The sequence below is a fragment of the Pongo pygmaeus genome, chromosome 4 (assembly GCF_028885625.2).
Source record: "Pongo pygmaeus isolate AG05252 chromosome 4, NHGRI_mPonPyg2-v2.0_pri, whole genome shotgun sequence".
Classification (NCBI taxonomy): domain Eukaryota; kingdom Metazoa; phylum Chordata; class Mammalia; order Primates; family Hominidae; genus Pongo; species Pongo pygmaeus.
In genome coordinates, this window is record NC_072377.2 from 75,830,481 (window position 1) to 75,839,774 (window position 9,294).

Here is a 9,294-nt window from a genome sequence, read left to right on the forward strand (position 1 = left end):
TTCAAATGATTATTACACATTTACCCTGTACCTGGCAGTAGGTTATATTACAAGATATAAGCTAACTGCTGCCCTAACTGATTGGGGGAAGACAGACCAGCAGAGGCAATGATACCACATTGTGACGGGGGCTCCTAAAATTCAAGAGCGAGCTTAGGTGACCATAGGAAAAGCACCACAAATGATGACTCGGCTGAGCTCTGGAGTGTGTGTGTGTGTGTGTGTGTGTGTGTGTGTGTGTGTGTGTGTGTGTGTGTGTGCGCGTGCATTGGTTGGACCAAAAGTAAATTCCAGGCAGAGACAAGAGCTCACACAGGGTCTCAGCAGAGAGCAGGATCAGCATATGTTAAGGAGCACAGAATGCTCACAATGGCAGTGTGTAAATGGGGGAGGCCCTGGCACTTCAGTTTCCCGCCATGTGGCCACAAAAAACATGCCCATAAGGTTCTCAATAGAGACCTCCAGGAGTGGTCCCTGCCTGTCTGCAGAGATGGTCCTTTAGCCTCAAAAGACCCCAGCAGCCTGTCCTGAGTTATTATGATATCCCTCTGTGTGTCATATCCACTCCTTTTGATCTTAACATTTCCCCTCCAAACCATGGGGCTACATTGAATGGTCCTATCAGAAATCACTGCTTGCTAACAGGGATTCTGAAATCCCTCCAGAAATTAAAGGGTTAAGCATGTGAGCACTCAGGGTGGGAAATCATCACTTACAGATTTTAATTTCATCTATCAGACTCAAATTAAATAGTAAATAAGTTGTTTTCTATTCCACTGCCAAATTGTTCAGTTCCAGGAAGCCTTCCTTCTGGCCTGAAGCCAGGGTGGCCAACTATCTTGGTTTGCTCAGGACTGCCCTGATTTCAGCACTGAAAGTCCTGTGTCCCAGAAAACCCCTCAGTCCCTGGGAACCAGTGAGGGCTAGTCACCCTACCTGAACCCTGCCCTGCTGTTTACATCCCCTTCTCCCCCCATCTAGGCACAATGGAGGGGGAGAAGTTGGCGGCAGCTTTCCTTCAGTTTCTTTTTTCCTATCTTCTGAGAAAATCAACAAAGGTCTGTTGAGGTCCTGTGATCATATTTTCTCTCTCTTCTTAATTGTACCGCTCATTCTGGATGATTTTCTATATCCCTACAATGCTTTTTTTAACACACTCCTGACTCATGAATTCTCGGTCCCTTGCATAATTCCAGAACTATTTCCTCTTTGATCTTGTATTGTATGTCTTGGAAATTCACCAGAGCCATATATGCAGTTTTAGTCACACCCAGTTCGTTTAATATGAGCAGTTCTTCTGGATACTTCTCCAGGGGTTACTGGCAATGTTTTCACAGATGGTGGAGCAGGGCTTCTGAGGTCTGCTTGATTCACAGGGAGATCTCTCCGTACACCAACAGACACAGCTCTGTTTCATGGCTCAGATTGTCCCCACTAAAACCAGAAATGCATGCTGCTTTAATGCAGTCTCAGGAATTTAAATGCCATGTGTAAACTGATGATTTTTATAGTCATATCTGCAGCCTGTACATCATCCCTTACCTCCAAATTCATATATCCAGTGCCCATTAAAATCTCCATGTGGATATCCAATAGGAGTCTTTAAAATACCCTAAACCAAATGTAACATGTCCCCAAACAAACCCCTGATCTCCCTTTGCAAACTGCTTCTCCCCTAGGCTTTTCTACTTCAGTAAATGGCAAATACATATTCTTGTTGTTCAGGCCAAAAATTTTGGCCCATCAGCAAATCAACTGGCTGGCAAGTACTGCCGGCTTGACCTTCAAAATATATCAGTCTGATACCTTCTCCTCACATTCACGGTTACTACCCTTGTCCAAGTCAATCATTTCTCTCCTGGTTTATTGCAGGAGCATCCTAATTGACCTTCCTGTTTCCTATCTTTGCCCTCCTAGCTTATTCTCCATGTTGCAGCTACAGTAGAGTAATCCTCTAAAAATGTTAAGTCAGATCATGCCACCCATGCTCAAAGCTCTTGAGGAAGTTCTCATCTTAGAGTAAAAGCCAATGTCTTTACTGATGGGCTAAGAAGGCTTACACAATCCATTCCTCCTCTACCCCTTCTCTCCGACTTCATTTCCCACTTCTCTCCACCTTACACATTCTGCTCCAGCCATACTGGCCTCCTTGCTATTCCTCAGGCATTCAGCCTTTCATCTCAAGGCCTGTATGCTATTTCCTTTGCTCGACATGCATTTTCTCCAGGTGATTCCATGGTTTTCGATCTCACCCATGTGGGTTTTTTTTCAAATGTCATTTTCTCAGGAAGGCCTTCCCTAAACCACCTTAAGTTGCGATCTCCACCATTTACCTAGCACTCTCTTTTTTTCTACCTTCCTGGTATCCATATGGCATATTATTTTTGTGATCAAGTTTGGGGCAAAGCCCGGTGTGGTGGCTCACGCCTGTAATCCCAGCACTTTGGGAGGCCAAGGCGGGTGGATCACTTGAGGTCAGGAGTTTGAGACCAGCCTCACCAACATAATGAAACCCCGTCTCTAGTGAAAATACAAAAATTAGCCAGGCGTGGTGGTGCATACCTGTAATCCCAGCCACTCAGGAGGCTGAGACAGGAGAATCCAGCCTGGGTAACAGAGTAAGACTCTGTCTCAAAAAAAAAAAAAAAAAAAAAAAAAAAGAAGGTGGGAGCTAATGAGCCAGAGCCTGGGAAACACTCATACCCAGCAGTGGCCCAGCATGCTATCAATGGAGGACATTTGTAATGGGCATTAATGGTCTATTCTACCTACTACCATATGCATATTCACTTTGGAGGGTGTTTTAAGGATTAGAAGTTTGAACTCTGCAGAGATGAAGCATCATGGGAAACAAAAGCCAAAAAACCAAACAATTCTACCACTGAGGGCATCAGAGGATATGATACCCCTTTCATAAATCTTCATCATAGTCCTTGATCCAGCATTTAAAATCCGTGATGAAATTTATTTTCAGATGCTTTTTACAAGAATAAACTTCTTGTTTTCTGAATATGTCCAGCTTAGATCTGGAATCTCTTTCGTACATAATAATCACACAGCTCAAGCAATGATTTTGTTTTAAACAAAGATCCCAGTGGTTACTGCCACAACCTCAGCAGCATTGCCACCATTGTTTGTTTGGATTTCTCTGTTACCACACAGGTAATAACATCCTCAAAGCAGTATGCAGTATCAGCAAAAAGGCCAAATCAATGGGGAATAAGAGGTTATTTTCAAGCTAAGACACTGTTATTTAGAATAAAAGGCAATTTTCCTTTGTTGAAAAGCACTCCTTTCCAACCATTTCCTAAAGCAAAATTTTAAAAATTGATCATTTTCAGAATTCGAAAAGCTCATGAAAATACAACCACACCACATTTTCCGCTTTGATGACTCACTAAAGTCAAAGCTCTCTGAGACCTTTTTCTACTTCATCTCTTTCTCACCTATGCCCAGGGTGCCAGTGGAATCACCTTCCACTGACTCACGCAAGGTCACTTCACAGCATCTACATTTTGGAACTCAAAAGTCTTGCTCCAGTTACAACCAGACAGCAAAACCATACAAATCACCATTTACTCTTTTCCCTAATGGATCTTACTTAGGAAGAATAATGGCCTACTCTGCATCATTGCATATTTTATATTTATATTCAGAGTTAGACAAGAAACAGCTACTATTAATTATTCTTCTAGCCTGAAATATCATTTGTGAATGAGCTATTTGCTACAAATATCATTGTTGGGTCTCATCTACATTCCCTGAAAAAGTCCTGTGAATGCCCCATCCGTAAACCCTAGGCCAGGGTTTCTAATGTCGGCACTACTAACATCTTGGACCAGACAGCTCCTTGTTGTGAGGGACTGTCCTGTGCACTGTAAGATGTTTAGCAGCATCCCTGACCTCTACGAACGAGATGCTAATAGCAGCCCCTCAAAATACCTTGACATTATCAAATGTCAGATGCTAATAGCAGCCTAATCAAAAATACATTGGCATTACCAAACGTCCCCTGGAAACAAAATCACTCTTGGTTGAGAACCACTGCCCTGGGCTTACTCCTGGTCATCTGCAGACAGTTCTCCACCAGTGGATGGTGTTTCTCTAACAACACCTTTCAACTGTGTGTTGACAGGTGCGAATGTGCCAGCGTCACTAGAATCCAAGTTCTTCCTGGTCTCTGCCCAAGGGTGTTTCCTGGTCATGGGAGTGTGATGGCGCTGCACTAGGAGTAGGCTGTAGTGCTCCCAACTCATGAGGGAATAGACTGAATGGGCAAATACTTAGCTGCTTCCTTGCCTTTCAGAGGAAACTGCTGAGGTGTGCTCTTCACAGTCTCTCAGAGGGTCCACAGCAAGAATGAGCTGGTTTCCACAATCCACTCAATTATGCATCCTTTGTTGGCTCTCCTTTCTATCCTGTCTCAACTTCTCCTTCCCTCACTTGCTTTAGTAAGATCACCTCCAACTGATGCACCGGCACTCAAATTTCTGTCTCCTGTCTTGCTTTAGGGGGAACCTAAACTGAGACAGTGATCTTCTGAGTTTGGGACTGCACTTTCAGAGTCAGATATGGGTTTGATCCTGGCTCTCCAATTCACAGAGGGAAACCCTGGCATTTAATCACTTCTCTAAGTCTTTGTTATCTTGTATATAGAAAGAGCTGTAATAATGGTCATATTCTTGTGGGTTAAATAAGATCATGCATACAAAAATTTAATATGGCTATAGATGGTCAATAAACATTGGCTTTTATTATTGGTCTATAAATGATAAGATCTGTGTTATAGCTTCATCACTTCCTAACTCCCTGCTTTGAGGCAGGTAAGTGTGATACACATACGTAGAAGAGAATTCTGATATGATACACCATGCTCACCCCCCTATTTTTTCCCCCAAAACCTTCCTCCTGGTGTCAATTTTGGCTTACACTACACTTTATAGAAATCCAAAGAGGCTTTCTTTGGCATTAAACTACCTCAGCTTAGGACATACGGCTTCTAGCATCTCAGTATTTCTGCTGGGAATTATACCTCAGTTGGAGGACTTTCCTTTTAACCTAATAAAAAATAATTCATTCAATAAATGTTTATAAGCCTCTTCCTCATGGTTATGCCTGTTCTCTGTGTTGGGCCACAACCATGAACAAGACACACAGAGTGCCTGTCTTCATGGAGTTTAAAGTCTCGGGCCAATCTCACCAATTAGTTCTAAATAATTAATTCAGAATCCATAAAACGCTTAAGGGGTTTAACACTCCAGGGGGTGTTGCAGACTTGCTGCAACGATGGCTCATAAAAAAAGCCTGGAGAAAGGGATAGCCTGAACTGAGAACCACTGAATACCCGAATTGACCTGGCAGACCCAGGAGAAAAGGATTACAAGTCTCAGGGCGGCCTCCTGGAGTGGATACATATATCACAGGAAGCCAGAAGACCCAGCCGAGAACTATGTTCCCTCGAGGGCCAGGTGGCACGTCGCTCATCAAGGCCATCGGGAATGCACTGGGGAAGGGCAGTGGTGAGCAGGCACCTGTGTCACCAGGTTTGGTAGTAGACTAGAACTCACAGTAGGAAAGGAGGTTATGCTTGGTGTTGTTGGCAATAGGGATGATGGGTGTTGAAAGTCTCCCCCCTCTCAAGCAGTAGAGGCTAGGCGGTGGTGCTTCCTCCCTCCTTTCCTTTTGCAGATGAAGGACCTCCACCTAAAGGCTTTCCTCACCCAATCCCAATTCCACCTCCTTTCATTTTTCACAGGCTTTATCCCCCCAAAACTGCTTTCACTGTTAACCTCTGACTCTGATTCTGATCTGCTTCCTGGGGGGCCTAAGTGACACAATGAGCTTCTAGAAATGTTTTTCATACCTAATTCTAAGTTCTTTGTTCCACCACAGCAGCTGTTTTTCCTTTCCTCAGTGGTTAAAATAAGAGTTTCCCAAAGTTCATCAGATACCTGCAGCAAAAAGAAAAAAGCAGAATGCTGCAGTATATTTTCAGGGAAGATGCACAAAGTAAAGACAACAAAGAATGTCAAACTAATTGTTTTCAGTGTGAAAAAAAGGTTTTAATCAACTTTTTTGGTCTTGCTCTGTTGCCCAGGCTGGAGTGCATTGGTTCAATCTCGGCTCACTGCAACCTCTGCCCTCCCAGGTTCAATCGATTCTCCTGCCTCAGCCTCCTGAATAGCTGGGATTACAGGTGCCAACCACCACATCCAGCTAATTTTTGTATTTTTTAGTAGAGACGGGGTTTTGCTATGTTAGCCAGGCTGGTCTCGAGCTCCTGACCTCAAGTGATCCTCCGGCCCGGCCTCCCAAAGTACTGGGATTTCAGGTGTGAGCCACTGTGGTATAATCAACTTATTTTCAAAGCCTCTGACTACTTCTTATAGAATCTAAACCAATCTTCTCACACACCTACCTGATTCCACAGCCAACAAGAAGGTCAGAAAACAGGATGCAAGGCTGGGTGCCAAGGCAACACAGCACCAAGGGGAGGATAGTACCTTATCATTTTTCTTTCTTCTCTTCTTTCCATCGCCTTGCTTTTTCTTCCTTTTTATGGCCAAGGTAAGTATGGGATGTGGGCCAAAACAAGTTTAATCTGAATTGTTCATTTTAGCTTAATTTAAAGTATTTTCTCATGAACACATCACACAAGCCTCTGTGGAAAGAGGACCCCAGGGCAGCTTGAGGCACTCATATGTGACCAATTAATGCACAAAGCAGGCAATTAATTCCCTTCATTAGAGTTCTTCCCATCGCTGGGCTTAAAGTGATCTTCCTGTGAACTCCCACATATATTAACTGTTTGTCTAATGACACCTTTCAGCTGTGTGTTGACGGGTGTGGATGTGCCAGCCTCACTAGAATCTAAGTTATTTGAGGGTAAAATCTATAGTTTATTCATCCTTGTAAACTCCATAGCACTTGTATAGTGCCTTGTACACAGTATACACCAAACACTTGAGAGCCTGCAAAAGCAGCGCTGGAACAGACAGTAAGTCTGCTGCAGACAGCAAGCTTATAAGGGGTGGTCAGTGGTACCAAATGGAGCAGAGCATTTAAAAGGAAAAAAAAAAAAGATCACTGTAGTTGATGACCATGCTGTGCAGCAGAGTGGTAAAGCTGTAAGCCAAATTCTCAGCCTCTAATGAATGAACAATGAGCCAGTAAGTGTAGATACCCTTTCAAGAAGTTTGGAGACATAAGGAAGGAGACATAGCATAACAGCTTGACCGATGGCAGGGTAAAGGATTTTTTGCTGTTAAAAAGTGTTGAATAAGGTCTTGAATAAGACTGTAGACTTAGAAGAAGAAATCAACAGAGATGCTATAAGATGGAAAGGGAATGCTTGAATGTGTAGAACAGGTGGGCAGCTATGGGCCAAGGTCACAAATGAAGAGCCTAACTTTTGAAAGGAGGGAGGGGATACCTATTATTTGAAAGTGGGAAGGATGATGGAGAGAACATCTGCTTGTAGTTCTGAGGGCAGGGCTTCAAGCTAACGCAGAACAGAAAAGCTATGGAAGCAAAAATGAGAGTCAATTAAAGGAAGGACTATTGAGTTGAAGAGAACAGCCATAATTTTGTAGAAGAATCTAATCAGCCTAATATTATGACTTTATATATCTACACTTAGTAAGTCAGAACCAAAGAGAAAATGAACGGTGGTGTTATCAGTTTCCTAGGGCTGTAGTAACAAAGTACCAAAAATGGTGTGGCTTAAAATAACAGTTCTGAAGGCTAGAACTCAGAAATCAAGGTGTCTGCAGGGCCAAGCTTTCTCTGATGGCTCTAGGGGAGAAGTGTCCTTACCCCTTCTAACTTCTGGTGTTTGCTGGCAAGCCTTGATGTTCCTGGGCCTGTACGGTCACATGCTCATCTTCCCTCTGTGAGTCTGTGTGTGCAAATTTCCCCTTTTAAAAAAACACCAAATTGGATCAGGCTGACCCTGATGATCTCATTCTAAATTTGATTACCTCAATACAAACTTATTTCCAACTAAGGTCAGATTCTAAGGGACTGGGGATTAGGGATACAACTTACCTTTTTTAGGGAACACAATTCTACCCATAATAGATGGGTGCAAGGATGTAGGTCGAAGGCTGGCAAGTGAGCCTGGATAAAGGGAGTGAGAAAAAATGAAGATGCTAATGAGAACATGGGGATGGCTGACCATGGGGCCCACCCTGGAAGAGAAGCAAATTCTGGAGACCAAGAGTTGGGGTGATGGGGTAAAGGCTAAGGATTAGCAGGCGGGAAATTACAGAGCAAGTTGGTTCAGCAGCAGTCATGGTACGACACAAGCCTGGGAGAGTGGGGACTTCAGGATCTAAGATCTCGGATTCGTGATGAGGCTGGAGGTTTGGCTCTGACTATGGCAGGTCAGCTGCAGAAGGTAATCTGTTACTGGGAGATGATCCAGTTGAGGTCACCTTCAGAGGCCAGGGCACCAAGAGCAGTTTCTCCATCCACATGGAAGAAATATGGAAGATGACATCAGGGAAAGGGACAAAGGACAACTGTATTGGGAAGAGCCAATTGTGAAGGAAGGCAGGAGAGTATCCTGTAGCTCAGGAGATAAGGACATGGGGAAAGGGCAGAATATTTGGAGGGGAAAGACTCCAAGAGTCCTGAGAAATGGGGCACAAGCGTGGAAGGAATCCTGAGGAGGAGGGAACCTGGAAATTCCTGTGGGACCACAGTACAGTGGCAGAAGTGGTCTCTTTTGGTGAAGAAGAGAAGTAAAGTACATTGGGGCTGGAGAGGGAGGAAAAATGAAGGCAAAACGATGAGCCAAAGCCTTAACCAGATACTTCATGTTGTGACAGTCATTAATTTACTGGGCAAAAGTTGCCCTTTTGTTTGTGTTGAATGTTCCTCTTAATGTAATAAAAGTGACTGAAAAACTCCTGTCGTTGGTAAACCAAAATGTTGGAACTGACTTTTGGTCACGGCCCTCTACCTAAGTAAGATTCAGCAGCTTTGCTAGTCTAAAGGGCCCTGTGTTGGATCCTGACTGCAGTTCTACATGGAGGCCACAGGCAGGGAGAGGAGCAGCAGGAGAGCTGCTTTGTTTCATAAAATGGGGACACTGGTACCTCCCTCATAGGGCTGCTTGGGTTTTCAGCCTACAGTTAAGTCCCTAATAAATATTAGTGGTGGCAGTTATCATTATTACAATAAATCCCATAGTTTAATGGGGGAGGGTTTAAAGTACGCTCCTCAAAATCATAGTAACAATAATGAGTCCCTCTCCCTCCTCCCTTTCCCAAGATAAAGAGTACACTAACA